This window comes from Lissotriton vulgaris, chromosome 1_1, assembly GCF_964263255.1.
Source record: "Lissotriton vulgaris chromosome 1_1, aLisVul1.2, whole genome shotgun sequence".
In the NCBI taxonomy this organism is placed as follows: Eukaryota; Metazoa; Chordata; class Amphibia; order Caudata; family Salamandridae; genus Lissotriton; species Lissotriton vulgaris.
Window position 1 is genome coordinate 211,173,561 of NC_141685.1, and position 17,638 is coordinate 211,191,198.

General features: G+C 40.0%; 1 protein-coding gene across 4 annotated transcripts in view; it reads left to right on the top strand.

Annotated features, from left to right (window-relative positions):
* The window catches only part of LOC147740900 (dromaiocalcin-2-like), a 217,005-nt gene that overhangs the window by 81,386 nt on the left and 117,981 nt on the right, over positions 1 to 17,638 (top strand). For 2 of the 4 annotated variants that reach the window (XM_086935995.1, XM_086935990.1), the window contains exons 2-3: positions 4,508 to 4,577; positions 4,802 to 4,873. The exons of the other annotated variants lie outside the window; for them this stretch is intronic. The gene's annotated coding sequence lies outside the window, so the exon portion shown is untranslated. The remainder of the gene's footprint in view (positions 1 to 4,507; positions 4,578 to 4,801; positions 4,874 to 17,638) is intronic. 4 annotated transcript variants of the gene reach the window in all.

The following is a 17,638-nucleotide window of genomic DNA, read 5'->3' on the forward strand; positions in this document are numbered from 1 at the left end:
TGAGCCAACAAAATACAAGAGCTAGCAAACGGTGCATAACATGAGGAAAAAGTGACGTGTGCAGGTTACAAAAGCGTACAAGGGAAACATAGAGGTATAATACTGCAATATATGAAGGAAGGATCCAGGGGACCCACAGACAACGTCGGGGCGGGCGGGGGCCCTGAAGCCTGATTGCTCCTGGACAAGTTCGGGACAGGCTGCTAGTATATATATATATATATATATATATATATATATATATATATATATATATATATATATATATATATATATATATATATATATATATTTATATTTATATATATATATATATTTATATTTATATATATATATATATATATATATATATATATATATATATATATTGTATATAGATATATATATTGTATATAGATATATACATATATACTTATAAATGTAAATGTAAATGTAAAAAGTTCTTATATAGCGCAGCCTTCACTCCAAGGAGCATCTTGGAGCTTTAGACGGGATAGGCAGAAAGTGGGGAGTCTAGCTGATGGCAGAAGGAAATCTGCGTATTCAGATTAGGCTTTTGCACATGGTGTCGGATAGATTGTATATCCATGTTTTTAGGATCTTTCTGAAATCTGTTTCTAATCCAATTTCACAGAGGGACCACGTTAGAAAGTTCCAGGCCTTGGAACCCAAGACTGCCAGGGCCTTTCCTCCTCTCGTTTTCAGTTTGAAGTTAGGGATGGTGAGGAGGTTAGCTTTTTGAGATCTCAGGTTACGTGAGGGGATGTAGTGTCTAAACATACTCTTAATGTAGCTGGGTCCTTTCCCATGGAAGGCCCTGAAGGTGATTAGGAGGACTTTGAAAAGGACCCGTTTATGGATTGGCAGCCAATGTAGAATGTCCATTGCTGCTGTAGCTGAAGTTCTTCTGTTCCATACTAGCACCATTCTTGCCCCTGCATGTTGTACCATTTGCAGTTTGTGGCAGACCATCCTGTTTGTCCCTGCATATAGGCTATTGCAGTAGTCAAGCCGTGATGTTATAAGTGCTACTGCAGCCATTTTACGTGCCAAGAGTGGTATTAGGTCAAAGAATTTTCGGAGCCCTTTTATGCTGCCGAAACATGTTCCTGCCACCGCCACTGCTTGATGTTTAAAAGTCAGAGAGGAATCAAATCTGATCCCTAGATTTCGGGCTGACAGAATAGTGTTTGGGGGGACGGTAGCATCCTCCGGCCACCATAATGAGGGGTTAAACAGATTCCCTTTTCCATAAGGCACGATCTCTGTTTTCCCTGAATTGCATTTAAGATGGTTCGCGCTCATCCATTGGAATGTAGCTTTTAGGCAGTTTTTAAGCTTCCTTTCAGCCTCACCGGTGTCATCCTCCATCACCAGGATGAGCTGCGTATCATCCGCATACAAAATGGTCTTAATATTAAAGGATGATATAAGTGCAATCAGGGGGGCCATATATACATTAAAGAGTGTCGGGCTCAGACAGGAGCCCTGAGGCACTCCCGAAGTGAGCCGTTTTTCTTCAGACCTAAACTGACCTAAGGTGACCACTTGCATTCACAAAGATACTCACATGCATGCATACACACACTCATATATACGTATTTGTACGTATGTGTATGTATGTATATATGTGTGTATGTATGCAGAGACAATGTGTGGTGCACGCTGCTGTGGCCTCCTGATGAGAGCCCTGGCACTTACTGTTTTTTTTACAACTAAAGCACTGGCTAGAAATTGTCCCAGAAGAGTCTGAAACACTGATAGTTCTGAACTGCTATTCAACATCCTTGCCAGGGCACCACTGGTACCATTGGATGTGCTTGTAACAGTTTAGAACCTGTTCTAATGTAACAATGTTATGCCAAGTTTGGTGTCAATCTGCTCAGCAATTTCTACTACTGCTGTGAACAAAATTTCCTATGAGAGCTAAAATCAGAAAACCCATCTTCCTTGGACCTCTGACTGTTTCTTCTCCTCCTTCTAAAAACTGTATGAAAGTTGGCATGCCAGACCTTAGCTGAGCATGCTAAGCAATCCCCAAATATGGTGCAGGTTCGTCCACCAGGAAGAGATAGGGGCTGCTGCGATGATATTTAACACTTAAAGTCGGACCGTTGCAACCAGGGCCAGCTTTATGGCGGTGCGACTGGTGCAGCCTCACCTGGTGCTGAACTCGGAGGGTGCAGTGTATAGCAAATTACCTGAATATTACAAAGACTCACCTCCTAACAGACACTACGTGAAGACTTAGATTTCACTGTTTTGAAAATCGAAGAAGCCAGGTAATTTGTTTACCATGTCATGAAAGCGTATACCAATTGAATACAACTTATAAATGTTGTAAACTAATAGACAGATTTAATTTTAGAATACTATCAGGAAAACCAGTGTCAGAGGTCTATACAACACTGCCAAGTTCTAATCGTTTAACCAGTTTTTGGAAGTAAGAAATTCGTCTTTAACTAATGTGTGTTTGAAATGCAATGTAAAACTTTGACGAGAAAAAAAGCAAGTTACACGTAGTGTCTTTTAATTTAAATTATGAAATATCTCTTACCATAACTATTGACTCACTATTCGCTGCAAGTAAACAATGAGTATTATACCATGTACACTTAGAAATATGAGATATGAGATAAAGAAATTTGTGAAATGAACTAAATAACTGATTACAATTGGTGATGTTGACAAGTTGCCTCATCTGTTTATAATTTACAAGGGTTATCTTAAAGTATTGCACTTATATGTTGTTGGTTAACACAATACTAATTATATGTATTGCGTTCTCTTAGGGGTCAGTGCGAAAATGCAGTTTATGTTGTCCTGAAGATGGTCTTAAGGATTGAGCCGATAAAAACTGAAACGTCGACTTGATCATCCAACTCCTTATGTATTGATATACATTAAGTGACTGTATTATTCAGTGTAAATATTAGTCACTCTTAGATTTTATTAGGAGAGGATTGTTACTTATGGAATATAGGTTGTAAGGAGATGTACCTTGTTTCATTTGTGTGCATTTATAATCAACCTGAATGTTGAATGTACCCTATGAACTTTGAAAGCTACAAAGATAATATATTTTTTTAAAGATATACCCATGTTTGTTGTTCTTGACTAAGATGTGTGTGCATTTAATGCCTATATTTATGAGTAACTCATATAGGTTTGTAGATTTTAGTCATATTGAATCTGTGGAGTCTGTGGAAAAGAATTGTCTCATCTAAACAAAATCCCTTGTAGGCACCTTTACTTGACACTGTTGATTTAGCCCAAGTCTCCAAGGGTATAATGGGTTTCCCCACGTATTTTTCCAATAGCCTTGTAAATAAGGCACCCTTTCACACTATTCTTAGCGTGAAAGGGGTGGCAGTGGGTTGTCTCATCTAAACAAAATCGCTTGTAGGCCCCCTTTACTTGACATTATTTACAAGGCAGTGCCAAGCCACGTTAAGTGGCTTAACGCTGCCAAGCCATCGTACTCTGAGGCACTGCATCCTATTGTAAAGCGCTCTGATATCCCTTGGGTTCTTGTTCGCGCTATATAAAACTTTATAAACTTTATAAATAAATAAACTTCAAAATGATTTTTTTTGACAATGAACAAATCAATTTTTTGTTTTTTGTTTTCCGACTCCTCTTCTCAAGTTGAACTTTTCTCTGCTTCATTCCCACTTCCATATCCCCCACTGCCTTTGAATCTCTGTCCCATTCCCTTATTTACAAATTTCTATTTTATTTACATTCAAAATGTGTAAACACTAGTTTTTACTTACTCTGCTTGTTCTACATTTTATCATGTAGACCTGCAACTACACTGTTACTGGTGCTTTTTACATTTTAATTTTTTCTTTGGTTTTATTTTAAGTAAGCTACTAAATATTTCTAATCATGGTTTTAGCCTTTGTTTTTTTTGTTGCAGCATTATTTGTATTGGCCCAATAATAATTATCACAAAGTTATACCTGAAGTTCCTATTTTTCAATCCTTTTGCCAATTTGAAAAACTGCTTTTATGGTACTACTTTGTTTTATTTTCTTGTTAAAAAATGAAATCGTCACATAACATCATATTTCTTAAACACAGGTATAGCCTCAGGACTAAGATTTGAATTTCTTTCTTTTTCATCCTAATTCTAACCAACTTTCTATCTCCCTTACCTTCTACTCCTTAGTCCAGGTCTTTCTCCTTTTATCTTAGCCTTCCTTTCTTGGGGTCCCGATTCAGAGAACTAACTTAAGACAAAATCCTAAACTTACTACTTTTGGTATTCACAGAAGTTAGGATTTTGTCTTACTATTCCAATGCCTTAAACACTAAATAAAAGACAACTAAACAGCTAAAATGTTCCAAGTATGAAACAAATGCCATTCAGATTTTTAATATTTCCTGTAAATGTTAACACTTTTTTTAAATACAAATAAATTAAATCTAGTATTTAAAAAATGCTTAATGTATATAAAAATGAAATTCAACACATACAATACATATGACTTTCTTTCAACAGCCAACTGAATAAATTAAGCAGAAAAATCTTACAAGAACATCGACATTGAAGTGCAAAGAAACAACACTTGGTAAGTATATATTGAAAAGCACAAGTACTACTAATAATGCTTAATATTTAACAAATTCTAAAGTTAACTTAATGAAACACTTTGTCCGTTTTCTAAAATACTTTTATTAAATGCTTAAAAAAGAAAAGTAATATGCTAGTCATAAAACATTAAATCCTACAAAATGCTAAAACGAATATAACATTTAAGCATGAACTAAAATGTAATTCACTTTTTTTCAACAGATCACTAACATACAAAAGAGCATCAACCAAAGAAGAACAAAACTACATGCAAAGTGTAGTAAAATATAATTGGTAAGTATATATTAAAAATGCATATACTATTACTAATGCCTAAAAATTTAAACATTTACCTATAATATTTTATATATTTTTTCTAGAAATAAGAAATCCACAATGACTGAAGATGCAAAATGTATTACATCTCTAAAAGGCAATTTTCTGTTATGCTATATGGGGTATATTTATACTCAAGAGAAACAAAAAGACCTTAAAGTAAATTGGAAATGTACAAAGTATTACAGTAATAAATGTTATGGTTGTGCCACAACTAGGGAAACAAGTGTGATAAATACTACTGAACACAATCATCCCCCTAATCTAACAGAAATAGAAGGTAGATCTACTATGGAAAATATTAAAGAATTAAGCAGCACCTCAGAACTACCAACAAGTGTAATACTTAAAGAAATACTTCCTAGAGAAGCTAGAGGTCAACTACCAACAATAGCTTCTATAAAAAGAGCTATAACTAGAACTAAAAAATCTACAAGACCAACAATACCAACACCTAAAACATTTGAAGAGATAATAATTCCCCCTGACCTTACCGTAACTCATAATGACAAACCTTTGATCTTTTATGATAACAGCAATAAAGATAAAAGAATAATTATGTTTTCTACAATAAACAATATAAACAAATTAAAACAAAGCCAAACATGGCTGATGGATGGCACCTTTAGTATATGTCCCAAACCATTCTATCAATTATATACAATACAAGGACAATACCATAACCCCTGCATTCCATTTATCTTTTGTTTGTTGCCAAACAAACAAACTTCAACATACACAGAAATGTTGAACAAAATAAAAGAAGAAACATCAGACTTCTTTCCCCTAAAAATAATCATTGACTTTGAACAAGCCATGATGAATACCATCCTTAAAATATACCCTCACACATCCATACAGGGATGTTACTTCCACTTCAATCAATGTCTATGGAGATATTTACAAAAATCAACACTAAGGGGCCTATTACGATTGCGGTCTTTCCGCATCCTCAGGGCCGGCGGAAGCCACCGCCGGCAAGGAGGATGCGGAAAGACCGCAGCGGACCTACCAAAGACCCACCGCCACATTAGGATGGCTGGTGGGTCCTGGTTTCCGTCCGCTGCTTTTCTGCCGCGGTTGGCTTACAACCGTGGCGGAAAAGCACTAATATGGTGGCGGTGTCTCTCAGACACCGCCAGCCATATTAGGATGGGGTTTAAAAAGTGCTTTTCCGTGGCGGGTTTTTCGCTGTGGAAAAGCAGGTGGAACTTCACTGCAGGGGCCTGTTGCGGGACCCCTGGGTGAAGGGGGGGGGGCGTGGGGGTTGCATATGGGGGGTACCTATGGTACCCCCCTGCATTTGTATGCAAAAATCGGCATTCAAATGCAATGTATGCATTTTTACCATTGCGGCGGGTGCAGCTTGAAGCCGCACCCGCCGCAATGGTAAAAATAGAGGATGTGACCGCCAGGGTGGTGGTCACATCCTAATTGGACAGGAGGGAACTACACAGGCCATGCGGAGGTTCCCTCCTCCTCTATAGTCGCGAACGGACTCAAGTCCGTCCGCGATCATAATGGGCCCCTAAGTGTTGATTATGCAACCAACATGACATTCGCATACCAAATAAAACACCTAATAGCCCTAGCATACGTTCCAGTCACAGACGTAGCTGAGCACTACAACATACTAATAGAAAGTCCATTCTACACCAAAAATTAACAAAACTAGCTCCCCTTTTAGACTATTTCGAGGACACCTGGGTGGGGAGACTACACAGATCAGGCCATAGACGACAACCAAAGTTCCAAATCCCTTGGTGGAATGTATATCTATCAACTCTAAACCAAGAGGCAAAAACTAACAACGCAGTTGAACGTTAGCATAATGCCTTCCTATCTTCAAAAGGCCGAGCTACTCCTGCCCTACACAAACTCCTAATAGGAATCCAAAAAGAACAAAGCTTTCAAGAACTAAGAATGGAGCAATCTGTCTTACAATTAAAACCCAAACTATCACAACAAACTGCTCAAATGTACCAATATTTACAACAAGTCCAACTTTATCCAACAACAAAAGGACTAGAATACTTATGAATGATTGCTAAAACCCTAATCTAAGATTTAAAACTTCTTAAACTAAAAACAAACCAAAATATCTCTAAAATATTAACAAACACTTTTCACTTAAAAAAAGAATAATTATTTTGTCTAAAATATATATCCTTTTTCTTAAATATATAGACAAAATAATTATATAACATAACACCAACAATCAAAATTAACACTTTTACCCACCCCAATAAAATATATTTAAAATAACTTACCTCTACCAAAGATGTAAATCGACAATCCAACTTCTCCAAAACAATCCAGATAGTTATAAATCCATGGAAAAAAATAAACCCCCAACAAAATGGAAAAATACAACTGTGCCAAAGCGATCGAATATCCATGAAAAATCAATAATCCCCAATCCATGAAAAACCCGATAACGTAAAAAAAAGTCAAAAAAACGCTCCAAGAAACCCGAATAATAAAGGAAGTGTAAAAAAAAACATTAGTTGAAACCACTAAAATACAATTCCTTTTACAAAAAAAAGGCCAAACTTCAAAAAAAGAAAACGCTTTCTCCAAAAACCTAGAATATGAACACAAACATTCCCACCCACATAAAACGTTAAATTACACATTTTAAAACACAATACCATTCATCATTGACACAAAAACTAACTAAGTACATACAAACACAATAAGACTAAGTACGCCGTAAATCCAAAAAACGCCACTAAAATTTAAAACCTAAAAAAACAACTACAATCATCACAACTTCTAAAACAGAACTCCACACACCCTAAATATGAAACTACTACCTTCAAAACACACTTAAAATAGTTAAAAAATAACGAAAATATCTCTTACCTTCTCAAACGCGAAGCAGGTTCCAACCGCAAGCTTGAATATTCCCAAATGGCCCAAAAAGACCAAGAGCGGTTACAAAATAAAACACCCAAATAATAATATCAATGCAATAATAGTTAAATAAATGACTAAAAAATGTATTTAACAAAAAATAAATATTAGAAAAATTATACAAACATTGTTCCAATTTTCTAAAATTGTATATATATATTTCATATATTGTAAAATTATACAATAAAATTTTATCACATTATAATATTGATTATTATAATTAAAAATATATATATGTTTAAACAAATGTGCAAATTAACATATACATGTAATTTATGTCAAATACTACATTTCCTAATATTTGAAATGTAATAATTATAATAAAAACATATTAATATTAATAAAATCCATACATTTATTTCATACACAAATGCTGAAATGTTAATATAGAAAAACTGTTTAGTATAAAATGTACTAGATATAATATAATCCATTTACTTTACATTTATATTGACATATATCATAATTGTTTGAGAAACATAATATGCAAAATGTATAAAAAAGGATATAGTTATACAAATTTTGTAATAGAAAAAAAATAATTCATCCAACTATATGTACAAAATATATTCAAATGTATAATGTATTTACATTAACTATAGTGTTTCTATATCCCTATAATGTACTTCTCTCAAAAACCATACAAATGAAAAACAATTTGTATTAAATTGAAAAATCCAAATACTTACATATTTGTTAAAAATGCATACTATTATTTATAATACAAATTTGCTTTAATTTATGTACTCTTGAAATAATGTAATATTTTTTTTTAATTGTGTAATTAATTTTAATACCAAAAAATAACTAACACTAGCATTGTACTTTTTTTTAGAATATTAAAATGTATGTACTTCAGGCTGCATTTAACTGTGGTAGGTGCTGGATAGTAAACCTAATTAATTTGCTATTCCCACTCCAATCTACATTTAATAGGGGTAGGTGGTGGACAGTAAACCTAATTAATTTACTATTCCCACTCCAGGGTACATTTAATTGGGGTAGGTGCTGGATAATAAACCTAAATAATTTACTATTCCCACTCCAGTCTACATTTAATTGGGGTAGGTGCTGGACACTGAACCTAATAAATTTACTATTCCCACTCCAGTCTACATTTTTTAATTGGGGTAGGTGCTGGATAATAAACCTATTTTATTTACTATACCCACTCCAATCTACATTTAATTAGGGTAGGTGCTGGATAATAAACCTAATTATTGTACTATTACCACTCCAATCTACATTTAATTTAGGGAGATGCTGGATAATAAACCTAATTAATTTACTATTCCCACTCCAGTCTATATTTTATTGCAGTAGGTGCTGGACACTGAACCTAATTAATTTACTATTCCCACTCCAGTCTACATTTAATTGGGGTAGGCGCTGGACACTGAACCTAATTAATTTACTATTCCCACTCCAGGCTACATTTAATTGGGGTAGATGATGGATAATAAACCTATTCAATTTACTATTCCCACTCCAGTCTACATTTAATTGGGGTAGGTGCTGGATAATAAACCTAATTAATTTACTATTCCCACTCCAGTCTACATTTAATTGGGGTAGGTGCTGGAGACTGAACCTAATTAATTTACTATTCCCACTCCAGTCTACATTTAATTGGGATAGGTGCTGGATAATAAACGTAATTAGTTTACTATTCCCACTCCAATCTACATTTAATTAGGGTAGGTGCTGGACACTGAACCTAATTTATTTACTATTACCACTCCAGTCTACATTTAATTGGGGTAGGTGCTGGACACTGAACCTAATTAATTTATGATTCCCACTCCAATCTACATTTAATTGGGGTAAGTGCTGGATAATAAAACTAATTAATTTACTATTCCCACTTCAGTCTACATTTAATTGAGGTAGGTGCTGGATAATAAACCTAATTAATTTACTATTCCCACTCCATTCTACATTTAATTGAAGTAGGTGCTGGAAGATAAACCTATTTATTTACTTTTCCCACTCCAGTCTACATTTAATTGGGGTAGGTGCTGAATAATAAACCTAATTAATTTACTGTTCCCACTCCAGTCTACATTTAATTGGGGTAGGTGCTGGAGACTGAACCTAATTTATTTACTATTCCCACTCCATTCTACATTTAATTGGGGTAGGTGCTGGATAGTAAACCTAATTAATTTACTATTCCCACTCCAGTCTACATTTAATTGGGGTAGGTGCTGGATAATAAAACTAGTTTATTTACTATTCCCACTCCAGTCTACATATAATTGGGGTAGGTGCTGGATAATGAACCTAATTAATTTACTATTCCCACTCCAGTCTACATTTTATTGTGGTAGGTGCTGGACACTGAACCTAATTAATTTACTAATCCCACTCCAGTCTACATTTAATTGGGGTAGGTGCTGGACACTGTACCTAATTAATCTACTATTCCCACTCCAGTCTACATTTAATTGGGGTAAGTGCTGTATTATAAACCTAATTAATTTACTATTCCCACTCCAGTCTACATTTAATTGGGGTAGGTGCTGGACACTGAACCTAATAAATTTACTATTCCCACTCCAGTCTACATTTTTTAATTGGGGTAGGTGCTGGATAATAAACCTATTTTATTTACTATACCCACTCCAATCTACATTTAATTAGGGTAGGTGCTGGATAATAAACCTAATTATTGTACTATTACCACTCCAATCTACATTTAATTTAGGGAGATGCTGGATAATAAACCTAATTAATTTACTATTCCCACTCCAGTCTATATTTTATTGCAGTAGGTGCTGGACACTGAACCTAATTAATTTACTATTCCCACTCCAGTCTACATTTAATTGGGGTAGGCGCTGGACACTGAACCTAATTAATTTACTATTCCCACTCCAGGCTACATTTAATTGGGGTAGATGATGGATAATAAACCTATTCAATTTACTATTCCCACTCCAGTCTACATTTAATTGGGGTAGGTGCTGGATAATAAACCTAATTAATTTACTATTCCCACTCCAGTCTACATTTAATTGGGGTAGGTGCTGGAGACTGAACCTAATTAATTTACTATTCCCACTCCAGTCTACATTTAATTGGGATAGGTGCTGGATAATAAACGTAATTAGTTTACTATTCCCACTCCAATCTACATTTAATTAGGGTAGGTGCTGGACACTGAACCTAATTTATTTACTATTACCACTCCAGTCTACATTTAATTGGGGTAGGTGCTGGACACTGAACCTAATTAATTTATGATTCCCACTCCAATCTACATTTAATTGGGGTAAGTGCTGGATAATAAAACTAATTAATTTACTATTCCCACTTCAGTCTACATTTAATTGAGGTAGGTGCTGGATAATAAACCTAATTAATTTACTATTCCCACTCAAGTCTACATTTCATTGGGGTAGGTGCTAGACACGGAACCACATTAATTTACTATTCCCACTCCATTCTACATTTAATTGAAGTTGGTGCTGGAAGATAAACCTATTTATTTACTTTTCCCACTCCAGTCTACATTTAATTGGGGTAGGTGCTGAATAATAAACCTAATTAATTTACTGTTCCCACTCCAGTCTACATTTAATTGGGGTAGGTGCTGGAGACTGAACCTAATTTATTTACTATTCCCACTCCATTCTACATTTAATTGGGGTAGGTGCTGGATAGTAAACCTAATTAATTTACTATTCCCACTCCAGTCTACATTTAATTGGGGTAGGTGCTGGATAATAAAACTAGTTTATTTACTATTCCCACTCCAGTCTACATATAATTGGGGTAGGTGCTGGATAATGAACCTAATTAATTTACTATTCCCACTCCAGTCTACATTTTATTGTGGTAGGTGCTGGACACTGAACCTAATTAATTTACTAATCCCACTCCAGTCTACATTTAATTGGGGTAGGTGCTGGACACTGTACCTAATTAATCTACTATTCCCACTCCAGTCTACATTTAATTGGGGTAAGTGCTGTATTATAAACCTAATTAATTTACTATTCCTACTCCATTCTACATTTAACTGGGGTAGGTGCTGGACACTGAACTTAATTAGTTTACTATTACCACTCCAGTCTACATTTAATTGGGTTAGGTGCGGGAGACTGAACCTAATTAATTTACTATTCCCACTCCAGTCTACATTTAATTGGGATAGGTGCTGGATAATAAACCTAATTAGTTTACTATTCCCACTCCAATCTACATTTAATTAGGGTAGGTGCTGGACACTGAACCTAATTTATTTACTATTACCACTCCAGTCTACATTTAATTGGGGTAGGTGCTGGACACTGAACCTAATTAATTTACTATTCCAACTCTAATCTACATTGAATTGGGGTAAGTGCTGGATCATAAAACTAATTAATTTACTATTCCCACTTCAGTCTACATTTAATTGAGGTAGGTGCTGGATAATAAACCTAATTAATTTACTATTCCCACTCCAGTCTACATTTCATTGGGGTAGGTGCTGGACACTGAACCTAATTAATTTACTATATGGCTGAGATACCCGCCACCCCCTCTCAACACGATCCCCAAAAGAAGGGAAACCGGAAACAGTTCTTCAAAGTTTTTGGATGTGGGAGGGAGTGACCCTCCCGCGGCCGTATTTATTAAAACAAAAATTAAACATTAAACGTTTCATATTATGTACAATTTCATTATCACATTTGCGATGTTTGGCTAATCTTAACATATTCTCTAATACAGAGGTTCTCCTAGCCGAACTAGCATCCTACAGAAACATTCTCTATAAACACTGAAATTGTACATCCTAACGTTTAAGGGCCAACGGCAAGGTCATAACCGGTGTCAAGATCCCTAACCAGACTTACCCCTCCCACTTGGGAAGGGCGACAGCACAGAGGCTTACCTCAAGTGCAACTACTAACAATTTCCCTTGACTTGTCGGGGGCACTTAAGACTCGACGCCATTTAAAGGTCGTTCGAATACTTGTGTGTGGTATCTAGAAGGTATCGTGGACCTCCCCCCACCCCACACAACTTACCGCATCTGCCGTCGCAGATGACCCTGGCCCCGGGAAATTCCTCAGGAGGGGGCTGTAACCCCTCCTACACAGGAAGGGGCCTTGACCGCCTTTCCTTAACTTCCGGCGACCCGCCCTTAGACGGGACCGCCTCCCCATTGAGGGGCCAATGGCCACCTCCCCCGAGCGCTCCCATCCGTGTTGGGTGACGCCCACTCATAGGGATCTACCAATTAGTGCTCACCGATCATGACCTTACCGCCTACCAAAAAATAAATACGACAATTCGAACTTATGAAGACATTGGTCGCTACGACCGAAAGAGCATGCTCAAAAAGCAACACTACATCAAGTCCTTTTAATCGTAACAACCTAAATGATATTCACGATACTTTATTATGAAAAACAACAAAACTGATACTTTCACAACCTGTAAACGAAAAAAGGAAGAACATACTTAGAAAATCCACTTTATTGCACAACAACTTGTTGTCCTCAGGGGCTGGTGGGTGGGTCAAAATTGGCTCTTTGTTCTGTCCCGAGCTCACGTGTAGCGAGGAGGTGCAGCTTCGGAGCACAAGAACAAGAGGACGTCTTCCGGCCTTGCGTCTCCTTTTATCCGTCTTCAGGGCGGGCGTAAACCCGCCCCTGCCCGTCCTGAGGGCGTGGCTGGCTGCGTCAGTGTCTAGGCCAGCCCACTCTAGGGCGGGAACAGGCGCGCCCCGGCTACGCCGCTTCGGGCATACCAGCCGAGACGCGCCTCCCGCCCAAAAATGGCTTCCCGGGGGGATCGAGGCACTCCGCCATACGTTCGGGGGGACCGAGTGGTCGCCCCTTTCCATATGGCTGAGATACCCGCCACCCCCTCTCAACACGATCCCCAAAAGAAGGGAAACCGGAAACAGTTCTTCAAAGTTTTTGGATGTGGGAGGGAGTGACCCTCCCGCGGCCGTATTTATTAAAACAAAAATTAAACATTAAACGTTTCATATTATGTACAATTTCATTATCACATTTGCGATGTTTGGCTAATCTTAACATATTCTCTAATACAGAGGTTCTCCTAGCCGAACTAGCATCCTACAGAAACATTCTCTATAAACACTGAAATTGTACATCCTAACGTTTAAGGGCCAACGGCAAGGTCATAACCGGTGTCAAGATCCCTAACCAGACTTACCCCTCCCACTTGGGAAGGGCGACAGCACAGAGGCTTACCTCAAGTGCAACTACTAACAATTTCCCTTGACTTGTCGGGGGCACTTAAGACTCGACGCCATTTAAAGGTCGTTCGAATACTTGTGTGTGGTATCTAGAAGGTATCGTGGACCTCCCCCCACCCCACACAACTTACCGCATCTGCCGTCGCAGATGACCCTGGCCCCGGGAAATTCCTCAGGAGGGGGCTGTAACCCCTCCTACACAGGAAGGGGCCTTGACCGCCTTTCCTTAACTTCCGGCGACCCGCCCTTAGACGGGACCGCCTCCCCATTGAGGGGCCAATGGCCACCTCCCCCGAGCGCTCCCATCCGTGTTGGGTGACGCCCACTCATAGGGATCTACCAATTAGTGCTCACCGATCATGACCTTACCGCCACAGGTCCGGATAGTTGACCGGCTATCCGGACCCCCCACCAGACTCCTACCTAAAGGTCATGTTTTAACGATTTTAACCAAGCTAGGAAGTCGCCTATGAGTAACTCATTGCCCACCCTCGACAAATGCACACCATCCCGCAAATACATACTGTCATCATTAATACAACTATGCGAGATCGAATGTAATGTCTTGGAACGGAACAACCGACTCACTTTGTTATTCAATTTTTTAACGGAATGATTCAAAGCAGGGATCGAGATAGCCCCCCGCCACACTTTTCGTGGGATCATATGAGACCACGCAATTGTACACCCCGGAACTCTCCATGCTAACCAACTTACCGTGGAAAGCATAGCCTCCAGGAGAAGTCGTCTACCGGTGGTGACTAGATCATTGCCCCCCAAATGTACTATGACTATGGACGGCGGTGACCTCATCCGCTCTAACAAACCCTCAAAAAATGCCTGAAACTGGTCAATACAGAGACCGCCCCTTCCGTAGAAGGACACTCTGTACCCGTATTCCCCAGGTACGTGAATCATATCACCTGCTTTGAATACGTCTGCGGCCCGTCTCACGTATGAGTGGCCTACAACCCACACCTCCTTTCTCTCAGCCGGTGATGTGTGACCGCTGGCCTGGTGTTGGGTCAACTGCACAGTCCGCCCTGCCGCGTAGGCTTGCTGAACTGAAAACAAACAGAAGACAAGAAGCGTGAGTACATGATTACAGCTTCACAACATGTGCAATCGCACATACCTCTTATAACAATTGGAGGACCAACGCCCCACCCGTTTCACTTGTTCTACATTGAGACCCCTGGCTGTAGCTTCTGTGGCAGCCCCTATACGAAAGGAATGGGTCCCAAATTCACCCGGGTCCAAGCCCGCTGCGGCAATGGCCATTGCAAGCACCCGCTGAAACTGAAACCTCGTCAGCGGGGTGGCGTCTACATGCCTCAACAATGTCCCCCCCCATGATGCCACCCTTCGTGCTAGGTAATCTTCTAAGCACTGAACCGGACACATGGATGACTCGGGGATCCTGCGAATGATCGTGCAGTCCCCCCTCCCATCTTGGTCAGTCTTGGACCTGAGAAAGGAGACAATCATCGCATCACCCCTGATCTGAACCTGCTCCCTGCACAAGCCCCCCGTAACATCCCGTTTGTTCCTTGCAACCAGCTCACTAACTCTCATAGCCCCGTGAAATGCCAGCATAAATGCAGTCCGGAACAAACAGGTCTCGAACGGGGACGAGCATGTGTTAGGGAGTGTGGTCAGCAACTGGGACAACCTGTCTAGACCTATCGGTCGTCTTACGTCTACTCTGCGACCCTCCAGACGTTGCCACCCTCGCAGCGCTTTCTGTACCGTAAAAGACGCTGTCGGGTCCAGGATGCCATGGGCCCTGGCAACAAAGGAAATGGCGGCACGATGCCTTTGGGCCGTGGCCACCGATTTCCCAGCCCTACGTAAGGACATCAGGAAAAGTACTACCAACTCCTCCTGCCCCCAAAGTCCCCCTCTCTCTGCCCCCAAAAAGGCTAAATAGGCCTGGAACGCCCCTTCATATGCCTTCCTTGTCCTGGGTGCTAGACTCTCTCCCACGAGGTGACGAAGTTCGGGGCACCGAGAGACCAGAGAGCTTCGGGGAAGGGTGCCGGCTCCGGGTCCGCTGAAGGAAGGAAGCCCGAGAAAGCCTGCATGTGAAAACGAGACAGTGCATCAGCGGCCTGATTCATCACCCCAGGGACATGTTTTGCTCTGAATACCACGTTCAGTTGCATACACAGTAAGACAATTTCTTTGAGCAGCCTCAAAATCAATTTACAACGGGCTGCCTGACTATTGATGCATTCTACCACGGTCATATTGTCGGACCAGAACACAACAGAATGATCTCTGAACCCTTCTGGCCAGGTTCTCAGGGCCACCAGAATGGGAAATAATTCGAGGAAAGCGATGTTACTTGTCAGCCCCTTCTCGTGCCACCATAGGGGCCACTTCTGTGCCGACCATTTTGTGCCGAAGATGGCGCCAAAACCTACGCTTCCTGCTGAATCTGTCCATAGCCCAAGCTCATCGGAGGACATGACTGGCTTGTTCCAGACAACTCGGCCATTGAAGTCCGCCAAGAATGCTAACCAAATCCGCATGTCCTGGCGGACCTCAGTCGATAACCTTGTGCGATGATGACCCTCCTTCAGGCCAACCATCGCTTGGGCAATTGAGCGGGAAAAGGGGCGAGCCATTGGTATCACTCTCAAGGCAAAGTTCAATTTTCCCACTAACTGTTGCAACTGATGCAGTGTAACCTTGGATGCAGTTAAACATACTTGGAGGGCTGCCCTAAATTTCGACACCTTGCTAGCTGGTAAACGGAAGCACCCCTCCCTTGAGTCCAACTCGATCCCCAGAAACTCGAGGCAAGTCGTGGGACCCATAGTTTTACCCGGTGCCAACGGCACGCCGAGATGACCCATTAACACACAGAATTTGTCTAAAGCCTGGGCACATTCGGGACTACCGGCGGGGCCAAGGAACAGAAAGTCGTCAAGGTAATGCATTACATTTCGGAAACCCGCTGTCTCAGTGAACACCCACTGCAGGAAAGTACTGAATTGCTCAAAGTAAGCACATGAAATAGAGCAACCCATTGGCATACACCTATCCATGTAAAATGATCCCTGGAACCCGAATCCCAAAAGACGCTGATCGTCTGGGTGTACCGGGAGCAACCGGAACGCTGACTCGATATCAGATTTCGCCATCAACGTCCCGTGCCCCAGGCGATTCAAGATGGCTACTGCCTCATCAAAAGATGCGTATCGCACCGAACAAACTTCTGGATCAATTGCGTCGTTCACCGAAAGACCTCGTGGAGCAGACAGATTATGGATCAAACGGAACTCACCCGGGTCCTTCTTGGGGACCACCCCTAACGGAGAACAAACGAAACCTGGTACCGGAGGTTCACTAAACGGGCCGGCGACCCGTCCCCGGCTAACCTCTTTCTGAATTTTCTCCTGCACTACCGATGTATGTTGTAAAACGGAAAGTTGATTTTTGCACATCCCTACACCCTGAAAGTCCCCTACCGGGATGCGGAAACCATGTGTAAAACCGTTCCGTAGCACCCCAGCAGAAGTACGATCCGGGTATTCGCTGAGCCAGGGAATCATTGCCAAGGTATCAATCGGGGTTGGTAA